We start from the raw sequence: 22715 nt of genomic DNA, 5'->3' as shown, positions 1-22715 counted from the left end.
ATATTAAATACATCATCAGTAAGAGAGGGCATGGCTAAGAGGGAAAAGCAACTCTCTAATTGGTTGGCAGAAGTTACATGACACCACCATCTTAAAATGTGCATGCCTTAGATGAAAATGGCTCACTAGCTAAAGAGACACCACGTAACACTACTATCTTAAAATGTGGATGGTTTGGAGGGAAAATGGCTCATTGAATAAAGAGACATCATGTGACACAACAATCTATGGCTTACAGGGAATGGTCACTCTGTGATAGGCTGGAGGAGGTCACGTGACACCACCATCATGAAAGGGCATGTCTAGGAGGAAATGAAGTACCCTCTGAATGGCTAAAGAGTCATCACTTGACACCACCATCAATGGCTTAGAGAGAATAGTCACCCTCTGATTGGCTAAAGAGTAATCACGTGACACCACCATCAATGGCTTAGAGAGAATAGTCACCCTCTGATTGGCTAAAGAGTAATCACGTGACACCACCATCTATGGCTTAGAGGGAATAGTCGCGTGATTGACTAAAGAAGCATCATGTGACACCAGACCCGGGTTCAATTGATGGTTACTTCTATGAACCTTTTATCCCAGGAAGAGATTCATCAGTCTGTGACCTGGTAGCACATAAAAAGACCAAACCTTTACATGTGTGCCACCATCTTGGAAAAATACATACCACTTACCTAGCCATCTGGGGGTGTGGGAGGGGCGTGCTTTGGAGGAACAGAAAACCCCAAAGACAGCGATATTAAAGACATCATTAGTGAGGGAGGGACATGTCTAAGATAGGAATGCCACCCTCTGGTTGGTTGGCGGAAGTTGCATGACACCACTATCTTAAAATGTGCAAGCCTTGATGGCCAATAGCTCACTGGTTTAAGAAACATCACGTGACACCACCATCTATGGCTTGGAGGGAATAGTCACTCTCTAATTTGTTAGGGGAAGTTACGTAACACCACTATCTTAAAATGTGAATGGTTTATAGGGCAATGGCTCACTGACTAAAGAGACACCGTGCGACACCACTTACAGGGAATAGTGGGGTAGCGGATTTTTCTCCCTGGAATTTTACCCCCTGGGCAAACGTGATGTCACAAACCAGGGGGTAAATTCCGGCCGCGAACTTTTGAGTTTCGCGACATCAACGGTAACGGTTGTAATGGCGGATGGTACATGCGATCCTAACTGTGGTTTGTGCTTTAAACTAGTAAAAAAGAATAGTAATGCGTTATTTTGTGATGGTTTTTGTTCTAGATGGTATCACATTGCCTGTGTGAATGTTAATAAAGATGAATATGACCTCTTTAATACTTTAGGGGAAAAGTCGAAGTGGTTCTGTCAATCTTGTGACACTAACCTCAAAAGGTTGCAGACAAGAGTTGGAAATATAGAAGAATTGATCAATTTAAATTCAACAGTACAAAATCTAATATCTCTAGTGAAAGGTGTGGTTAGTGATAACCTTGAACTTAATAACAAACTCGATGGTATTGTAAAAACTCAAAAACAGGGTTCTGCTGAAACCTGTTCTGGGCCTAGGCCTATGCTTAGTCAAGAATCAAATTTGTTGATTAAATCGAATGAGAATAACAACTGTTCTAAAGACAATGGGGATGAGGAAGTAGAGCAATCTACCGGTAATAACCCCAACATTCACAGTCGTAACCCTTTGAAATCTGACAGTGCAGGCTTTGGCTTTGCTTATCCCAACAGCCGGCGCAAAAATAATAAGGTAGGCCTAGGTGGTGAACAGCCTAGCCTCAGGAAAAATTTTGCAGATGCTGTAAAGAATCCTTCAGTGAAAAAGAAGACATCAGAAGGCAATAGGCCCTTGATTGGTACAAAGAGTAAAGGTGACTCATCGGAAGATGAAGGCCTAAAAATTGTTGAGAAAAAAGTGTGGTTATTTGTCTCAAGAGTTCAACCCGATGTCACTAAAGAATCCTTTGAGAATTTCGTAAAGAAAGGCGGTGTCGATAACCTTGAGTGTGAAAAACTAGAAACTAAATACCCTACATATGCTTCATTCAAAGTAGGTGTGTCACTAGGAGATTTTGATACAGTGTGGAAGGCTGATTTTTGGCCTGAAGGGACACTGATAAGGAAATACGTCCCTAAAAGAGGTCTCCATTCTGGAAAATGTACCTAGATCCAACCTTAACCTGTGTGACATTGCAAATGATATTCCAGCTGTAGCTACTCACTTTGAGTGGAATCATGTAAATTCACTTGATATTGTTAATACTGTTCATAGTTTTAAAGCATCTGACAGTAAAGATATATACGACTTGACCCCCAATTTGTTAAAACGGGTTATACATGTAATTGCCCCAATTTTGACGTATCTATTAAATGCATGTTTTTTTGGAGGGAGTTTTTCCTCAGGTACTTAAAATGTCAAGGACCGTGCCCATTTATAAAAAAGGACTTTTGAATGAGGTAGCTAGTTATAGGCCAATATCCTTGATTCCTGTACTAGCCAAAGTTTTTGAATCTATTATGTTCAGTCAGCTCTATAATTATTTTGAGCAGCAACACCTTCTAGTACCGGCCCAATTTGGTTTTCGCAGAGCGAAATCAACCTCAATGGCTGTCGAAGAGTTTGTTCAAGTAATTATCAATGCTTTTGAAACCAAGCAATCTGCTTCGGCAATTCTATGTGATTTATCCCGTGCATTCGATTGCGTTCAGCACAAAATCTTGCTCGAGAAACTAAAGAAGTATGGACTAGAGGGTGGTGCACTCAGATTGATTGAATCATATCTTGACAATCGTCATCAGGTTGTTAGCTGGGACGGTAGAATGTCTACCCCTGTTCATGTAAAACACGGAGTTCCCCAGGGCTCCATACTGGGGCCACTTCTTTTCATTGTATCAATTAATGACTTGTACCACAGAGTTGGGGATGGTGTCCTGCTCTTTGCAGATGACACAACACTTGTATCTAGTAACACCAGTTGGCAGGCAGCTGTAACTTCAACAAGAGAATTGTTTAGTAATGCTTCTCAATGGTTTATTGATAATAAGCTCTCACTCAATAATTCTAAGACCCAGGAAATAGTTTTTAGTCTTTGCAACAGTTCTGAAATCAGTGAACCAGTAAAGTTGTTAGGGTTCACAATTGACCCCAAATTGTCTTGGGACGCTCATATTGATCAACTATGTAGTAAGCTTAGTAGAGTTATATGTTTGTTAAGGAGGCTTGCTACTGAGCTTCCAAACAGCTTTGTACGACAGGCTTTCTTTGCCTTCTTTCAAAGCCATGTCACTTACGGAATCATCTTATGGGGACATTGTCCAAGTGTAAGTAAAATTTTATTGCTGCAGAAGGAAGCAATTAGAGTCATTTCAGGTGCTGGTTGGCTTGATCATGGCAGGCCTCTTTTCATAGAGAAAGGGGTCCTAACTGTATATAGTCTATACATATTTCATTGTGTTGTTGCCATAAAGGAAAGAAATGGTTTATTTACATCCGTTGGTGAGGTTCATGAGCATAATACAAGGTCAAATAGAAATTTGTTCTATCCCAGAACTAGGCTTGAAAAAACTTTGAAATCTTTTCCTGTTTCAGGTATACGTTTTTTTAACAAGCTGCCTGTCACCGTCAGAAACCTTCCCCTTCCAAGATTCACTCAGGTCATGAAGTCTTGGCTCATTCTACATCCTTTTTACCACACTAATGAATTTTACAACACCAACCTCAACACCTCTTCTGCCCTATTAAACCCCTAACTGCTGTACCTTCCATCCGGACCAAATCAGGTTTCATATTTATATTTTTCATATTTATATTTTTCCTAATCAGGTGTCTTATTTATATTGTTTGTCATTCTTATGCACGTTTGTTAAGCACTTGCATGTGATTTGTGATTTGCACTGTTCTAGATATAAGCATGACGAAGCCTATTGTATTTTGTAAATATTTAATGGTAAATAAATCTTTGAATCTTTGAATCAGCTCGATGGATTAAACGCGGAATTAAACCTATATTTCCACGGTTGTGAATTTAATCAGAACACATCAAATTATAAAAACCTAGAGTCTACGGCCCGGAATTTTACCCCCGGATTTTTACCCCCGGAATTTTACCCCTTGGCCATATACTGTATATAAATTAGTGGGAATGATTAATTACCTTCGTTCTGTTTTAATTTAATAGTAAAAATTGTATTATTAAGTAGCCTATATACATTTATTTGTAACATTAACTAATCGAACAGGTTTTTAATTTTAATTTTGAGATTCTAGTATTAGGATTCGATCTTTGAAGCCAACAGTTGGTTAATATGAGTAGACGTCGCAGCGATCTAGAACCAAGATGGCGGCCGTAATAGCTATCTAACCACAGCTGATTAGCTAATCACGTGATTTCAGTTGATTATGTAGGTGTTTTGTGGATAAAAAGTGTTGCTTTGACCGAGGATGGAACCCGGGTCTTTTGGATGGTATTTGGAAGTGTAAGCTGTTGAGCTACGGCACTAGTTATAGGTATAGGTTTTATAGTGGTAAATGACACCTTACCTTAACTTACATATACACTTATATAGGGTGTGTAAATATTAACTTGGTTGGAGGTCTATGGGTTCGATTCCAACCTATCATTTTCGGTAGTGTGAGGCTCACGGGTTCGATCCACGCCAATTATTTCCGGTTGGAGGTCTATGGGTTCGATCCCGTCCTGGTTTAGAGGTTTATGGGTTCAATTCATGCCAACCGCTTCTGGTTGGAGACTTATGGGTTTGATCCATACTAAATGTTATAGGGTGTGTAAAAATTATATATGTTGTAGTGTATAATAATATTATGTATAATGTATTATGTATTATGTATAATAATATAATATTATAGTATTATGAGTGTAATGTACCTGAGGCACGTGAATGTCGTAGCTGTCAGTAGAGCACCCGCATTGAAACGTTTCGCAGGAGATTAATCCATAGGAGTAGACGTCGCGGGGAATGGGCAGAAATTGACCTTGAGATGATCTAGGTGTAGATAGGGTACTCTCAGCTGTTTATCTCGAATGCGCATGATCAGCTGATCACGTGACGTCAGTAGGTGTTTGTATTAAATATTAAATTATGGATAAAAAGTGTTGGCTTGACCGAGGATTGAACTCGGTTCTTTTTATTGGTAGTCGGGATCTTTACCATTGAGCTACAATAGCAGTTATGGGTATAGGTTTTATATTGGTAAATGACACCTTAACTTATTGGGTGTGTAAATATTGGAGGTTTGATTTTAACCTGGTTTAGAGGTTCAATCCTAACCCTATGAGTTAGTTTTAGAGGTTTATGGGTTCAATCCTAACCTATGCTAGAGGTTTATGGGTTCAATCCTAGCCTATGCTAGAGGTTCACGGGTTCGACTCTATCCAACCACAAATCATGTTATTAGAGGTTCACGGGTTTGATTCTAACCTATCATTTTTTGGTTAGAGGTTCGCGGGTTTAATTTTAGCTAATTGTTATGTATTATAGCGGGAGGTTCATGGGTTCGATTTTAACCAACCACAAATCATGTTATTAAAGGTTCACGGGTTGGATCATATCTTTGTTTAGAGGTTTATGGTTTTGAACCTAACCTAGCTGGAGAGGTTTACGGGTTTAATCCTAACCTAGTTGGTTTTGAAAAAAAAAACACTTTATTCTATATATGTTGTAGTGTATAATGCTTAAGCAGAACCTTACTGTTGAGCATAAATACTGTCAAATGTTGGATGTTATGTGTTTTGAGATGTGTAAAAAATGTGTTTTTAGTATAATGGGAGTTTAAGAGGTTCATGGGTTTAATCCTTTGTAAAAAAAACATTTTATTTTATATATGCTATAGTGTATAATAAATGTTAAACAAACAGATGTTAAAAACAGCTGAAAGAGGGCTTAACTTTACCATTAAAAGCTACCAAATATAGTATGTTTGACTTTATGCTAAATGAGTAATTTTGGGTTGTTTTTTTTCTTGTAGTGAGAGGTTCATGGGTTCGATTCCTAGTTGGTTATGTGACCTTTATGACCTTGTATTGTATATGCATTCTGCTAAATAACATAATCTCACTCTATGTACTGTGTATGTATGTTGTCTGTTTTTTCTCGCTAACGGTTTCTGCCATAACTTTACTTATGCATAGAACTTTAATTACATAGAAGTTGTCATCTGCCATCTGATAATGTAACCTTTCCACCAAATGATATTACCTAGGAGCTGTTATCTGCTTTAGTAACATAATCATACCTATGTACGTAAATTAAGTATTAAATTATGAATAGAAGTGTGTACCTTGATCGGGTATCAAACCTTAATATTTTAGGTAATGGTCAAATTGTCTTAGCTATTGAGCTATGATTGCAACTAATAGCTTATGTTATTATGGATGAGGTAATGATTATGGTGGGTAAAAAGTGGCCCCATATACTATGTCTAGAAAAAGATGGCCTCTAACTAGTGGTGTTTAAATGAATGGAAATAGCTAAACTAGTGGTATCCGATCCACAAGAAATAATGTGCAGCCTATGTATCCTGTTATCCCAAAGGAAAGATAACACAACCGAGGAAAACGTTGTGACACAAATATCCTTATCTAACCATATCCTGTGCTGCGATAAGTAACTTGTCACCAAGAAGTTGCTCTCTAATTATGTGTTATAAAATGAGACTGGAGCGCTAGTATCAATGAAATATGCTTTAGGCAATTTCTATTGATGTATTGAATTGGAAAGCATCTGCAGATCACCTGACAAAAAATTATTCAATAGCAATGAATGTATATACTAACTTACTTGTAACTAGCTAACCGAAGATTCACTATATTGGATTACACCAACTTTAGATATGCGAGTGATGTCTGGAGTAGCTTTTATTGACTTTTTTTATGAAAACAATATTTATGTACTACCTCAACTTTTAACTTCTGGGTACACTTAGAGAAATAACTATGTAACAAGACAATAGTTAAATTACCTATGTCTAATGGTTGAGTAATCTTTTATAGGAATTTGATGAATTATATCTTCAGTACTTGAACTTATGAGCTGGTAGATATTATATTAACAAAATAAATGACTGTGCGGTAAACAGAACACGTATGTTGTGTATATTATAGGTTGGAACGTTTTGATGTAGCTGACAATCTTGTTTATTGCACCATTATAACAAGCTTAGTATACTCTTGTGAAGTGTTTAACATGATAATATATATTTCTATAATGAGGGTGAGCATTGCATCTGTCTATGTTGTCACATCTCGTCTCCTTGTGTAGAAGAAAATTGTAGTCACTTTTCCAAAAAATAATTATCCACCAGAAACAAATCTGTAAAATAATTCATTTCTGATGGGGGCTGTGGAAAAATTAAAATGTCCTACTTAAATGAAGCATTTGTATGTGGAGAAGTATATTGTCATCCTTGTTTTAATATATAGCAACAACTATACATGTACTCAAAGTTACTGATGAAAATTTATGCAGGGATAAAAATAGCAGTTTATTTACGTTAGGTTTCTATTCCCCATAAGAGTCCATGTTAAAGTGCTGACCCCTACTACTCATATCCTTTGCCAAGGTATGTATGTAACGGTTATTTATGATTATTCAGCTTTGTAGCGAGCGGAGACCAAGCACGCATGATAACACGATGTCCTTACCAGAAGCTTGATAACCGCTAAGATGCAAATACCCCTACTTAATATTATTAAGCAACATGTTGAAAGACATGTTAGAGATATTGCTATTCAATAATATATCCAAACTATAGCACCTAAACAAGCAATGTTCAAAACGCTAAGATGCAAATACCCCTACTTAATATTATTAAGCAACATGTTGAAAGACATGTTAGAGATTTTGCTATTCAATAATATATCCAAACTATAGCACCTAAACAAGCAATGTTCTTATCGCTTTTTGTTAATGCTTAGTTCAAATTAACTGTTGTAATAAATGTAAAAAATAATTATTTGTGTAGGTAAACCTTTTTAAACAACTGAACCCATAGAACCAACTTGTGCAGTTGAAACAGCTGGAAAAACTTTTTAATCTATAAAATAGGAACTATGTTATGGACTCCAAAACAGAATGTATGAATATTTCAGGCATTATGGATGGTTTGTGTAGATTTGTCAAGAGGGCTCTAATGTTGGACTTAAGTAACTACAAGGTTTATAAATAATTTAAAGGAGATGTTTATTTTCACCAGATGTTAGGTTTAGGATGTAGGTTTGAATAGTTGCATCATTCTGTTATAGTCATGATTTGAAATCATGTTACAATCACAATGTTCTCACAGTGTAAAACTTCTGGTTTAGCACAACCGCAGCACACTTGGGCACTCAATAAAAGCTTAAATCTCCCACTATTAATGTAAAAATAACATGTAAAAACCTTTATCAAAGTGATGGAATTGCTTTAATATTTTTTCTATACCCACATAACTTAACGTAAATTATTAAGTGAATAATAACCGTGGGTGCTACCTCAGGTATTCAAATACCTCTCAATTTGTTTTTAACCCACCACATTAGTACCATTAAAAGAAGGAATTTCAATAATGCGAAACTTAAACCCGCCGAAGCTGTGCAACGTTACTAGATTAACAATTTAAAAAATGTCACCAAAATTGATTGAAGCTAAAAATATTAGTGGTAAGTTTAAAGGAGAAAACATCTTCGGTAAATAATATATTTTATTTTTTGAATCATAGTTCCAAGTGACTGATACGTAAAAGGTGCTAATCTGAAATATACCTGAAAAATCTGTTTATCCACAGACAATCACGTAAAATAAATATTCTATTTCTGTTTTTGGTATACATTTCTATTATTTAACGTAATTAACTAATTACTGATTAAAATAATAATGGTTCAGCGCAGCAACAGGGTAACTGCTAGTTTTTTTAAACATGAATATTGGTAGCCTAAGTCCAACATGGGGGCTATAGAGCCGTTTGGGAAAGGATTTCTGTTGTAAGAATATCAGGAATGTGAGCTATTATAATACACAAATTTAACCCAATTTAACCTTCAAACATACAAACTTTCACATTTATTAGTACAATCTCTAGAGATTACTATGGTTATGATATATTTAAACTAGTGGAAACTTTAAAAGTGGTTTAAACAAGCATCAGATATTTGTAAAATAAATCACATTACTCTTTTTATGACTTTAAAATGTCAAAATGCCTGCTAGACAGGACCTGATTGAATATGGGATCATGTTTATCACCAAACCCAACATATAACCCACCTTAACAATAAACATAAATATGAATAGTTGTAAAACCGTAATAAGCTCACACGACTCGCCACAGGTAAACTGTTTGTCATACAAGTATTCCAGGAATTAAGGTCTCCGTTACAGCTGTAGGTTTAGAAAGTAGTCCTAATTCCCTACAACAATTGCTTTGAACACAGTTTTATAGTTTGTTGTAGATGATAGTGAATAAATACTTAAGCTCCTCCGATGTGAACGATATTATATGACACAAATCCACAGTTAAAACTTTAGTGTCTATACCAACACACACTTTCACCTTCAATAACACCTTTTAATAGTGTGAAAGGTTTAAACAACTAAAAAATATTAACATAACTATACCATAGGTCCTTATAAATAGCTATCCTAAATACCTATCCTTATAAATAGCTATTATAAGGAAAAAAACTAGACTCAATTCTACTCACATTCTAGAAGCTGATAAACTTCATAGGTTTATTTTATGATTTCAATGTCATACAACTTTGATGTATGGTCGAAATTATCTTAGTAAACCTGATTTTATTCTAACAACTCTGATTAAAAAAATTACAGCAATTTTCAAATAGTTCTCATCTACGATAATGTAAAAAACCAAATTATTCTTTTTATATTAACACCTTAACCACCTAGGACGCATTGTTAACTGTGTAAAATTGATTCTTGATACTATGAGAGGAATATGTATGCAAATTCTCTACTTCTAGGGACTCGTTTTACATGTATGTTGATTGGAATTCAGCATTTATATATCTAGTACTATGACATCGTAAATTATGTAGATCCCAAATATGCTTTTAGTTTCTTAATTAAAAAAGCCTTATAAAAATACATGTTTTAATTGATCAGGAATATTGTTCTACAGTGTTGTGAAAACTATGGAGATAACAATGCGCCCCACCCTTCCTCTCAGGCTATAGAAGCCTGATGCGGTTGTAGTTAGTTCAGTTTAGACGTTTTGGTATGCTCAGGCTGTATTCAGTGTAGCTACTGTCTTTTTTCTTGGATACTGGTATTGTTGCTTAAATTTGATCTTGTCTTGGACAAATATTTTAACTGTGTTGTGGTTATCTGATATTTTGGTCATTTAACATTACTTCCGGTTATTTGAAACACCGGTGAGGGAAATACATCTGGGATCCAATAGGTAAGTCATTAATTAAACCTACGAATTAGATTACACATTTACAAATTTGGGCTATAGTACCTCTAAAAGTAAAAAAAAACAGTAATTATTAAATTTAACTTCTTGGGTTTGATCTATTAGGCAAACAACTGATTGCTGTAAATATTCTAAAATTGTAGCATATAGTAGGCATATTACAGATACTAACTGTTGTTACCATTGGGCTTCAAGTGTACAGTGAAACAATCAAGTAATGACACCTGAGTTTATTAAGTTGAGTACAACTGAGGTATTTTTAAAATTTGGTATATGCAATTTAAGGAATCACGACTTTACACGGCCTTAATGGGTAGTTTTGCACAAGGTTTTTAAATTTAATTATAAGGGTGTGGTTCTTTCAAAAGACCATGGGTATTTTAGGATTTATCTAGAAATTAGCCTGTAATGTCTACAAACAATTAACAGGGTTTTTCATTAAATACTTGGAATAATGGGTAAAAGTTTACGCAAAAATTTTGCTATGCTCTTTTGTTAACACAGTCATTGATAAATATATTGTATTGGTTTTTTATGAAATGGTCTTTGTTACAATTAACAAGCTTAGAGTTTAATGCTCATTTATGTGTTTGACAGATGCAAACTCTATGACAGAGTCAGCGAGCATCAGTGGCAGAGGTCTACTGCTGAGTCAACGGCAGAGGTCTACGGCAGAGTCTACGGCAGAGGTATACGGTTAAGGTCTACGGCAGAGGTCTACAGCAGAGGTCTATGGCAGAGGTCTATGGTCGCACACCTGAAGTTAAGCAGCTCACGAGGTGAAGGACTGGTAAGTGTTATATTCCATAGTAGACTTTAGATGCATCTTAATTGTTATCGCCCACATAGATAAAACATTAAACACCAACATCTAGACATTCACTAAAAAGCCTAAAAATACCACTTAAACCATCGATATATCTACATGTTCGCTTTAGGTGTCCAAACACTTTTATTTAGCATTGCTATATAATAGTATCCAGAGGTTCAAAAACCATTTGTTCTGAAGAAAAAAAGGAGATGTCTAAAGAGTCTGTCCATGTATTAAAAATATCGCTTAACATAAAACCAATCGTTATTTTACTCATTTGATAAAAATAGTACCTTACTCCAGCACATTAAAAACAAATAAATTTATTAACTTATATAAAGAGAATTACATAAATGGTCTTGATTACTAAATTGAACTTTATACTTATGTAACTAATTACGTTATGACGGAAATGAGATGTAAAGTGAACAGGTAGCTTTTACCAAACATAGGTAGGTGATTGTAATAATTCTTGGTTAATTTTTAAATGCTGTCATTAGGCCGATTCCGTACAAACTAACGTTAAAATGTATGTTTAGACAACATGTATCAACATTTCAATAGCTAAGAAAATTAAAAAAAGTAAAGCATTATTCATACAATCATTTAACTGACTGCAGTACGGCAAAATGATATATGTATTGGCATTATGCAATACAAATAATTTTCTTACCGTTTTTTTGCAGTAACTTGTTTGAATATTAACTGCATACAGTAAAAATCTATCTAGTACTGATAATTTTAAATATTACCCTTAAGTGTTAGCTCTTGTATAACAAACAACCTTTAATCAGGAAAATGCAAACCATTGGTTATAAGACACAATGTAAATATAAGCAGTGGATCTTTCGTTTGGATAAAAATAATTACCAGTCCTTTTATTGTGTGTACTGTAACTATATTAAAATGTTTAGTGAAATTATTAAGAGAAAACTTGACAAAATAGCGCAGAATTGGATTACTTGCAAATTAGGAAAAATTAATCACACTGTTAAAATTGATTTTGCTTTTTTCCGCCATCAAACTTTCTATGTTTTTGAAAGTTGTATTCTCTTAGACTTGGTGTCCCATTTGTGCCGTCAGCTGTCTAATAAACTGCAGTTCCATCGTAATACAACAGAGTTTAGCGTATTTTTCTCATTGCCGAACATGAGAGCAGAAATGCTGAGATTCCTTAGAAAGCAGCGGTTACGTTAATAAGCCTGAATAAAACCTACGCAAAACAGACTCAAAGCAGCACAGCGTTCTTGTCACTTGTTATAAGTAAAGTATGGTATTTCACAGTAACTTTGTACTTTTCTAGTGACATTATGTTGAAATGGTGACCATACAAATGTAGGAATTTAGAGATGAGTGTAGGATTAATTTATAGTTTGAATCAAGAACTATAATAAGCATAACTACACCCCAATAGTGATAAACATTTACACTATTGTTTTTGGTGTATGGTAGAGATCACATGTCTGTGAATTTATAACAAAGTAAGGATACACAGTAATTATGCCGTTAGTCATGACAAACATAAGTACGAACCGGAAACACTAAACTGGAAGGTACATCCGACATACAATTATTACGTAGCCACATGTATCGTGGATGTAGTTTGGTCATTACGTTGGAGTGTCAGGTAATTTAGTTGGTGATTATGTGTTGATTAGCAGTTTTAATAATAAGAGTATAAGTTGAATATCAGTAGTTTTTGTGTCATAAAAGAGGCTTTTTTATCTATTCAAAGTATGTTGAACCTCGGTAACAGTAAAAGGAGCTTAGGACTTCAAATGTATCTATTTTATGTCAATCTAAAAGACATCTCCATTAAAACTATTACTTAACATTAAGTATTTTTCAACACAGTGTCAACTTAAAAAAGTCGTAAACAATAGGTATCGCATTACATTCATAGCTAGCAGCAATGTGGAACATTTGAGTACAGATTGCTATAAGAAAACATGTATACAATAGTCTTCTCAACCATAATGGTAGACGGGTTAAAAGACCACCTATTAAAACCTAGAATAAACTATTAATTGTAGCTTAGAACAGGTACATAAATAAATAGAATTTGGTATTTAATTTTTGGGTTCTTGGCTGCTAGAAACATACTTTTACCAGACTCAGGATGGATATAGGGTTATTGAAAATGCCTGATAGCTGGAATTTAATCAATAAAAAACATGTCTCCAAAGGTTAGCTACTGAAGGCAATGATGACGTTTTTGTGAGCGCGGGAGACTACGTTTTTGTGACTGTAAAAGACGATGTTTTTATGATGACTATACTATCTCACATATTATTATGCGCATACAAATTTCTAGATAAATCTACAAGATTTAGCTATCATCGTTGTACTACAGTAATATGTTATTGGTGATCGGTAATTTAAATGTAGGTTTTTTAATTAACTACCGATACATATATAAATATTTGACAGAAAACATGTTAAAATACAGAGCAAGAAAGTGATGTAATTTAAGGACTGTACAATAGTATCTACAGGAAATGAGATAGCAGTATCTTATGACCGTCAAACACACTCAAACTATTTCACCGTCTACACTGACAAAACATTCTATGAACTACATACAGCCTGGAAAGAACTACTGTATTGTGGGGCGTTCAGATTAGTGAATGTCTGTATTATGGGGATTGACATAGCCCTTGGGTTGAGCTTTTTATTTAAATGAAGGATCTTAGTACTGGAATTACATTGAATTGTTTAAATTGTCTTTTTAAATAGTGTAATCTCTGTGACTATACTCATTAAGAAGCATGCATTCATTTTGGATGCAAACTAATTGAGCTCTCTCTCTTCCTAGAATATTCAATTATCTTCATTTTTATGTACAAATAGCTGTGTATGGATGGAATCATGTTGATTTTCTCATAATCGGAACAATCTTTTACATTTTATTGTGCATTTTTCCGAATATGAAGGCTAAACTCTGTGTTCCGGTTAAGCTCAAGTACAATTTGATAAACACAGAATCTCCAATTGGCAACCCACATAATGCATAAAAATTTCATTTATGGTTACCCGTTATCGCCCTTGTGATTAATTAAACATAAGAATTAATTAAACGTAAGAAAAAACGTTTTTTAATCTCTTTTGGGTGTATTTACAAAACATGTTTGGTAACGGTTATGTGTAAACAACATTTAATGTAAAAATATAAGTGACAAAAAATGAATCAATCCACACAGATGTTTATTACTTCATAGATCTCCAAACAGATGAGTATTTCATAAATGGGAAATGTTAAGAGAAACTTGAAAAATAGCGCAGAATTGGATTATTTGCAAAGTAGTGGTATCATATTACAATGGATAGAAATTAAGATACCTAACACAAATTGGTTGGTCAATATTTCGTAAAAATAACCAAAAATTATATAATTTTGAGCAATGTATAGACAAAACTCTAATTTTTAATACATAATCACATAGGATAAAATTATATGTTGTAGCGATTTTAAACTATTTCAAGAGCATCTTTAGATTTTAATATCCTAATAACATGTATTTAATTTTAACAAAAAATCATATTCCCTTTATAATACCAACTTGTTGGTTGTGTCTTACATAGTGTCATCATTCATGTAACATTTGCGGTTTGATACATAGCTTTTTAAATTTTACTTGCTCGCTTGTTTCTCTAGACTACCTTATCTCGGGTTGATCCTTACCAATTTTTATTTCCGGTTGGGGTGATATGTTGATTTTTGGTAAAGTGTTGTATTGTAGTGGTAGTCCTTGATCTCAGAGGTTTACGGGTTCGATCCTTACCAATCACCGATCATTTCTGGTTGAGGTGTTTTTAGTGTAGTATTGTATTATAGCGTGAGTCCTTGATCTCAGAGGTTTACGGGTTCAATCCATACCAAACGTTTCATTTCTGGTTGGGATGATATGTTGATTTTTGGTATAGTGTTGTATTGTAGTGAGAGAAGTGTGAGTCCGTAATCTCAGAGGTATGCGGGTTCGATTAATGCCAAACGTTTCATTTCCGGTTGGGGTGATATATTGGTTTTTGGTAAGGTGTTGTATTATTAGTGGTAGTCCTTGATCTCAGTGGTTTACGGGTTCGATCCTTACCAATCACCGATCATTTCTGGTTGAGGTGTTTTTAGTATGGTATTGTATCATAGTGTGAATCCTTGATCTCAGAGGTTTACGGGTTCAATTCATACCAAACGTTTCATTTCTGGTTGGGGTGATATGTTAATTTTGGTATAGTTTTGTATTGTAATGGGAGTCCTTGATCTCAGAGGTTTATGGGTTCAATCCTTACCAAACGTTTCATTTCCGGTTGGGGTTTTTTTTTTGTATGATGTTGTGTTGTAGTCTCTTGTTTGTGTATGCATGTTTGATCTCAGAGGTTTACGGGTTCGATCCTTACCAATCACCGATAATTTCCGGTTGGGGTGTTTTTAGTATGGTATTGTATCATAGTTTGAGTCCTTGTTCTTAGAGGTTTGCGGGTTCGATCCTTACTAGCTACCATTTGTATTATATCAAGTTGGAGTGATTTTTAGTGTTGTATAGTAGTGTTATGTTTGTATATGAGACTAGGGTTCAAATCTTCTAATTTCCGGTCATGTTAGTATTTTATGTTGTATAATATAAGGAGCTTAACGAGTAATGTAGATCTGTTACATCTGGTATAGTTCTTTAATGGTGGAAATGATGTATTCTTACACCAGTTACATATAATATAGCTTTATATTGGATAGGGTTTGAGACTATCCCCTCATTAAGTGAGGCCAAGTTAAACGTTATACAACCTATCCAGTTTATAATATTATATACCAGTTTATAATATTATATAATATTATATTGGTTGATGTCGTATAACATCCTCTCCTTTATTTATACAGCTTTTTTTGTCAAGTCTATAGATTTAGTTATATAACCCTGCCAAGAAAGTTAACAATCAAGGTTTACAGGCTTTTTAGTCAGGCATGCCAGTGACCTTCACTCATGGTTTACGGGCTGTTTAGTTGGCCGCGCCAGTGACCAATAACATTCACACAAATACAAAGAGGGGCACAGGTTCTATCCAATCTGAACCCCTCAGTGTACACACATTCACACAAGTACAAGGCGTAGCACAGGTTCTTCTAAATCTGAACTACTCAATGTACACACACTCACACCTTGGTCAGGTTACATAAGTATATATCTATAGACTTGTTTTTTTTTACTAGGAGAGTTATGTACAGTGAAAATTACAATTACATTTACAAAGTTATTTACATTTACAATTTACAATACAATTTATGTGGCCCTTTGGACTTTTCTGTAGCCAAAAGGTAGAGTGTCGTATTGACCTTCGTACCTTCTTTTAGGACCAGTTATTTGGAACACTTTGCTCTCAGTGATGGTGACGATGTCTCTGTCTCTAGTCCTTCTGATTCTACTTTCTTCAATTTCAACAGTCTGTTTTGCTTCACTCAAAACCATCTCTTTTAATTTTTCAAAATTTACAACTTTTGATGTTTTAAAGTTAAGGGTGAGGCCCTTGATTTTACATACGGGGATCAAGTTTTGTTGATTGGTTGACCAGACAAGGTATGCGTAAGTTTTAGGCCCCCCAGAGACAAACTCAGTAATATAAGAGCCAGGTCCATACTCTACTAATTCGTCAGTCATTTCACCGAGGTAATCTCCTGTAGACACCCTATAAAGACCGTTTCCAAGTATGTAAACAACACTGTCAGTATCATAATATAATACTTGAGCTCCTAGAGCCTCAAGGTGTTCATAGAGCTTGAGTCTCGCCTGCGAGGTAGTGTAGGCCGCGATACAAACGTTTATGTTACTAAGAGGTTCACCAACCTCCTCTAAATATTCCCATGACACAACCACAACCTCGTCATTAACAATCTGAAGTCTGTTTACTTTAATTTCTGGGCTAGAGAACATTTGAAATAGGGTTTTAGGATCCCTAACAATCGTAGCTTTAGTCTGATTCTCTCTCTGACCAAATTTTCCCCAAAAACTATTTAGCATTAATTTTGCCAAAGATCTCAAACCCCCATTCTTAACAATTTTATCTTTTTCCAACTTAATTCCCTCGTGTCCCAAATACTCTGCAATATACTTATTTTTATCTTCCTCGGTTTTGCACCATTCTGGATAGCCCGAAGCTTCCTGTTTCATCTTAAGAAATTTATTAATAAAATCGGTGAACAAACCCCCATTTTCATAAGTCGCTACCTGGTACTCCCACAACTCATACATATCCAATACAATGTACCCTTTCTCTACTGCCTTTCTGATCTCATCCATAGTCCATGTCCCAACAAGTACCCTACTATCACTGTCATGATAACATTCTCCCTGATACATCATTTCCCCACATGTTCTACACAAAACAAACATCAATTTATCGTTCATTTTTGTAGGGAGTACAGGATGGTAGAGATCACGAGGTGGCAATACTTTACATTTTAACAAACCCTCTACACCCATACCTCTCTCACGACACTCCTTATCTCTTACATAGATGGTTGGATGGCCTATAGGGTACTTCCCATACTTACAAACATAAGAATACAGAGAACAAACATCAACATACTGTATAGTTTCCTCCTCAGCGCATTTATGATAGGATTTCGCATTACCTGTCCTACCTCCAAAGAATGCCTGCCTCGGGTCAAGTGGGAGATTATTCAAGATAGGTAAACTATCCAGATGTTTAAGCTGCAGATCTTTTTTCTGTTTACGAAATTCGCATTCCCACATCTCTACTAGTGCGTGTTCTGTAAACTTTGTGTTTTTAGCCTTAGTTCGCTCATAGCGAAGATGTAGGCTATCAGAAGGGTCCTCTTTCAAAGGAGCGTGACGGTTGTAAGGAAAGCATTTAAGACACCCATGGAAATAACAGCCATGAAATTCATAGATGTTTCTGCCATCAAACCCGTCTACTTTCATTCCATTGACTTTAACTTCTTTACCTCGACCTGCGTGGTCAATCCTAATCCCATTGGTTTCCTCGACCCAAGAAAGCCATTGGAGCGCTATATTTGATTGATTGTCTACTAATCGATAGCCGTTTTTAGGGATAAGTCCGATAGTTTTGGGTTTCAAGAAATTACGGCGGAAAGCTAGATTGCAGGCACTTGCAATGGTAACAGCCTCGAGAAACGGGTCAACATTACACTCTTTTAGGAAAATTGAGCGAAACTTTAGACAGGCTTGAGCCAAGATATCAACATCTGAAATACAGTAGGCTAGGATCTCATTTTTAAAGTTAAACACATATTTACTAGCGATCTGTTCGCTATACCATTTTTCAAAGTCATTGTGAGATTTCTCGAACATAGATTCGGGGCAGTAGTACTTTTTGTCTGGCATAGGGCCTACGTAGTCTTGGTTTGCCAGAGTGTTGAACAAATGGGGAAAATAGCCTTTCTTTTTCTCTGGAGGTAGGTCGAAGGCTTTAGGCAGAGCAGACAAAGCCATAGGGAAGTAGCTAAGTGAGTCAACAAACTTCACATTATCAATTTCCATCAGAATAATCTTAGTTCCCCGCATTACAAGTTCTGGTGTGAATTTTGTTTCTTCCAACAAGTACTTTAGCAAAAATTGAAAGTCAAACCCCTGTCCATTGTGTGCAATTACGCAGACGTTTTTAAACTGTTTCCTTACATACATTACATAATTCATAAACTGATTGATAGGGTCAGAGTCAAACACTCGTGTACGATTTTTACATGATATACAGAATTTTCCCTCAGTACACTGGTAACAAAATTGCTGGGACACACACAAGTTTACTTTATGCAATTTACTTTCAGGGTCAGAGGGCAGGGGCTCATCCTGGCGGGTTTCCAAGTCAAAGAAAATAAAAGCATAATCTTTAGATTTAGGTTTACCCTCATTAGGTTTCATGTAGCATTTATGGTTAGGGTCTTTATATTCTCCACAAGGTTTACAGAATACTTCCCCACACTTGTGAGGCTTGGACCTCTCTTTAAGCGAAACTAGTTTCCCACAATCTAGGCATTTCTTCACATGTTTACACCTATCAGCTTCATGTGCGATAAAACAGCGTTGATTTTTATAAGTCAGATTGCATTTAGGACACACGATTCCCCCATACTCCTCTACACAAGGAGGTGAGATGGTTTGACAACAGGGACAAATGTTTGAGCATCTGTGGGCTCCTTTGCGATCATACGGGACATGACAGGCATCACAAAAGTATTCACATGCAAAAGCTGCTGTCAGACTAGTAATTACATTGTAATGTCCATTATGAAACAACAAGTTGATTTTAAACTTGGGGTTCTCTACACTACCCTCAAAATACACATCACGACCTTTAGCATTGTAGTTGTACACAGTGATTTTGTAGTCTTTAAGCAGATGTTGGAATTTTTCAAGTTCGGGGATGCCTGCACCACCGTCAGGCATCACAACTCTAGCTCTACGTACAAGTTCTTGAGCCCTAACAGTCTGTCTTTTTCTATCATCTTGTCTAACAGCTTTGTATTCAGGATCTTTAGTAACATTAGCTATAGCCACTACAATAGCACGGGGAAGACACAAGTTATCTTTATTATTAATTACAACAACCCCTCTCCTAGCCTTACATTCTTCGTCAAATGTATTATACAATCCTGGTCCTTTGCGGCCACCCAAACCTACAGGGAGATTAACTCGGGTACATTCAACTTGAAACGTGTCTGTGGACTTAATTGATTCAGCATTTGATTGTACAATTCCCCCAAATATTTGCCACAAGACATCCTCATTTACTTCATTTGCAGGGCGAAAAGCAACAAACCCCGGCTCTTTACTTTTTAGGTTAAGTGAACGCAAAGTGAATCCCAATTGATCGCCCTCCTGACAAACTTCTTTCATATCATTAACAATTTGACCAAACCCTTGTCTTAGCCAATCAATCTCACTAGTTTCAGGTGGAGGGTTAGAAAACTTAAAAACAGTATTAATTCCATGAATGCGAAATCTCTTTACATAATTTTCATGTTTATCTAGAATATTTACAGGGACAATTACTTCAACAAAATCTTCTACAACATTTACAGGTTCATTACTATCAACAGATTCATTGGAATCTACTGGAGCAGAGTTACTTACATCCATCATCTTGAAGCACTGGGAGCAAAGTGATGCAATAATGGCAGGGTTGCGATAAGGGTTTATATAGGAACAAGGATGACCACAAATGTGGTTATCAAAGGTGACGTGGTACACAAGAGGAAGTGATAGCTGTTTTTTAGATGATGCAATACCACAAAAGTGGTTATCAAAGGTGGTTATCCGGTTGTGATATGGTACACAGGAAGTGATAGTTGCTATTTTAGATGATGCAATACCACACAGGATGTAGACATTATATTTAATATTATATACTATATATTTATTATATACTAATTATGTTTATTATTTGTTTCAGATGGCTGCCCCTCTCCTCCTCCTCTACTAGCGCTAAGTATTTAGTTGTAGAAATATCAAAATATGTATATAATATAAATAGAAATAATATAAGTTTGTATATATATATATATAAATAAATTCATATTTAGCTTTCACAGTTGTTTTCATTATTCTTTCAACTAAATATCCAACAGGTTTTAAAATTACATAATCTAATAGGGGTAGCAGTCCACCAGCTAAAACAACCAGTAGAAAAATTGGCGGGAAAGCAGATAATACAATACATAAAGCTAGGTTATGTTACATACAAAATCACATAAGCGGCTAACAATAGTTGGCAGCACTAGTGCTGCAGCCTAGTAGAGAATTTATGAACTAATACCTCAACTCAGAGTAATAAATTAATAGATTTGTTTAGGTTAAAAGTGAGGTTATGTTACATATACAAAAAATCAAACCTTCAGAACTCATATACAAACAGTTAACTATACCAACAAAAAAACACCCCAACCAGAAATTATTGGTGATTGGTAAGAGTTGAACCCGTAAACCTCTAAGATTCACGCTACAATACAATGCTATACAAAAACAACCTAAAGTAACTCATTTAGCATAAATTAGATGTAAGTTTAACATAATATATTTGGTGACCTTTACAAAGGCCATTTTTATACTCAATGGTAAACTTAAGCCCTCTTTCAGCTATTTTTAACATCTATTTATTTCACATTTATTATACACAATAGTATATATATATATATTATAAAATATAACATCCAACATTTACCAATTATGATCAACGGTAAGGTTTAAGCATTATACACTATATAAAGTGTTTTTTTTTACAAATCCTACTAGGATAGGATTGAACCCATGAACCTCTCACTATAATACAATTAGTAGTTGGTTAAATTCGAACCCATGAACCTCCAATGATATATTAGTTAGCATTAAACCTCTAGCATAGGTTAGGATTGAACCCGTAATCCTCTAAACTAGGTCACATAAACAGCTGAAATAAACAGCTGTGCGTTAGGATTAAACCCATAAACCTCCCACTATAATACAATACCATTAGTGGTTGGTTAGATTCAAACCCATGAACCTCTAAACTAGATGATCAGCTGAAATAAACAGTTGTGGTTGGTTAAAATTGAACCCGATAACCTCACACTACCCTTTAATAGGTTAGAATTGAACCCTTAGACCTCCAACCAAGACAGGATTGAACCCGTGAACCTCTAGAATAGGCTAGGATTAAACCCATAGACCTCTAAATGATAGGTTAGGATTGAACCCATGAACCTCTAGCATAGATTAAGATTAAATAACCAGAAATGATATATTTTATATTAGGTTAGATTTGAACCCGTGAACCATGTTAAAATCAAACTTCCAATACACACCCTGCATATAGGTACAAAGTAAGGTGTCAATTTCCCACCCAATATATAAGTTAAGGTGTCATTTACCACTATAAACTCTATACCCATAACTGCTGTTGTAGCTCAACCAGCTAACGCGTACAACTATTATTCAAAAGACCCGAGTTCGGTCCTCGGTCAGGCCAACACTTTTTATCCATAATTTAATATTTAATTTAATAATTTATTTAATACAAACACCTACTGACGTCACGTGATCAGCTGATCATGCGCATTCGAGATAAACAGCTGAGAGTACCCTATCTACACCTAGATCATCTCAAGGTCAATTTCTGCCCATTCCCCGCGACGTCTACTCATAGGGTAGGTATCCGTTCAAGAGAAATAAAAATAAATTATTTAATATATTTACACTACATTATTTTAACAAACTTCCCACACAAAGATTTATCAGCTGTTGCATACTACTATAATAAATATTACCAGTCACCTGATTATTAGTTTTTAGTCCCTTAACTAGTGGGTTTATACTATTTTATATAAATAAATAAAAACATTAATCCTTGTGTAATATCTTTCAGTCTATGAATAACCCGGCATTTATCCCACCTGCAGTTGCAGCTGGTAGAATTTCTACGCTAAGAACCGAGCTCCTAGCTATAGTTAGCTTGGCTGGAAGTACACTTGAGGGATATTCCTAT

This window comes from Macrosteles quadrilineatus, unplaced genomic scaffold (genome assembly GCF_028750875.1).
Source record: "Macrosteles quadrilineatus isolate MER2022 unplaced genomic scaffold, UCM_ALF_1.0 Scaffold_7__1_contigs__length_78375512, whole genome shotgun sequence".
Classification (NCBI taxonomy): Eukaryota; Metazoa; Arthropoda; class Insecta; order Hemiptera; family Cicadellidae; genus Macrosteles; species Macrosteles quadrilineatus.
Note: the sequence above shows the minus strand (reverse complement) of the source record.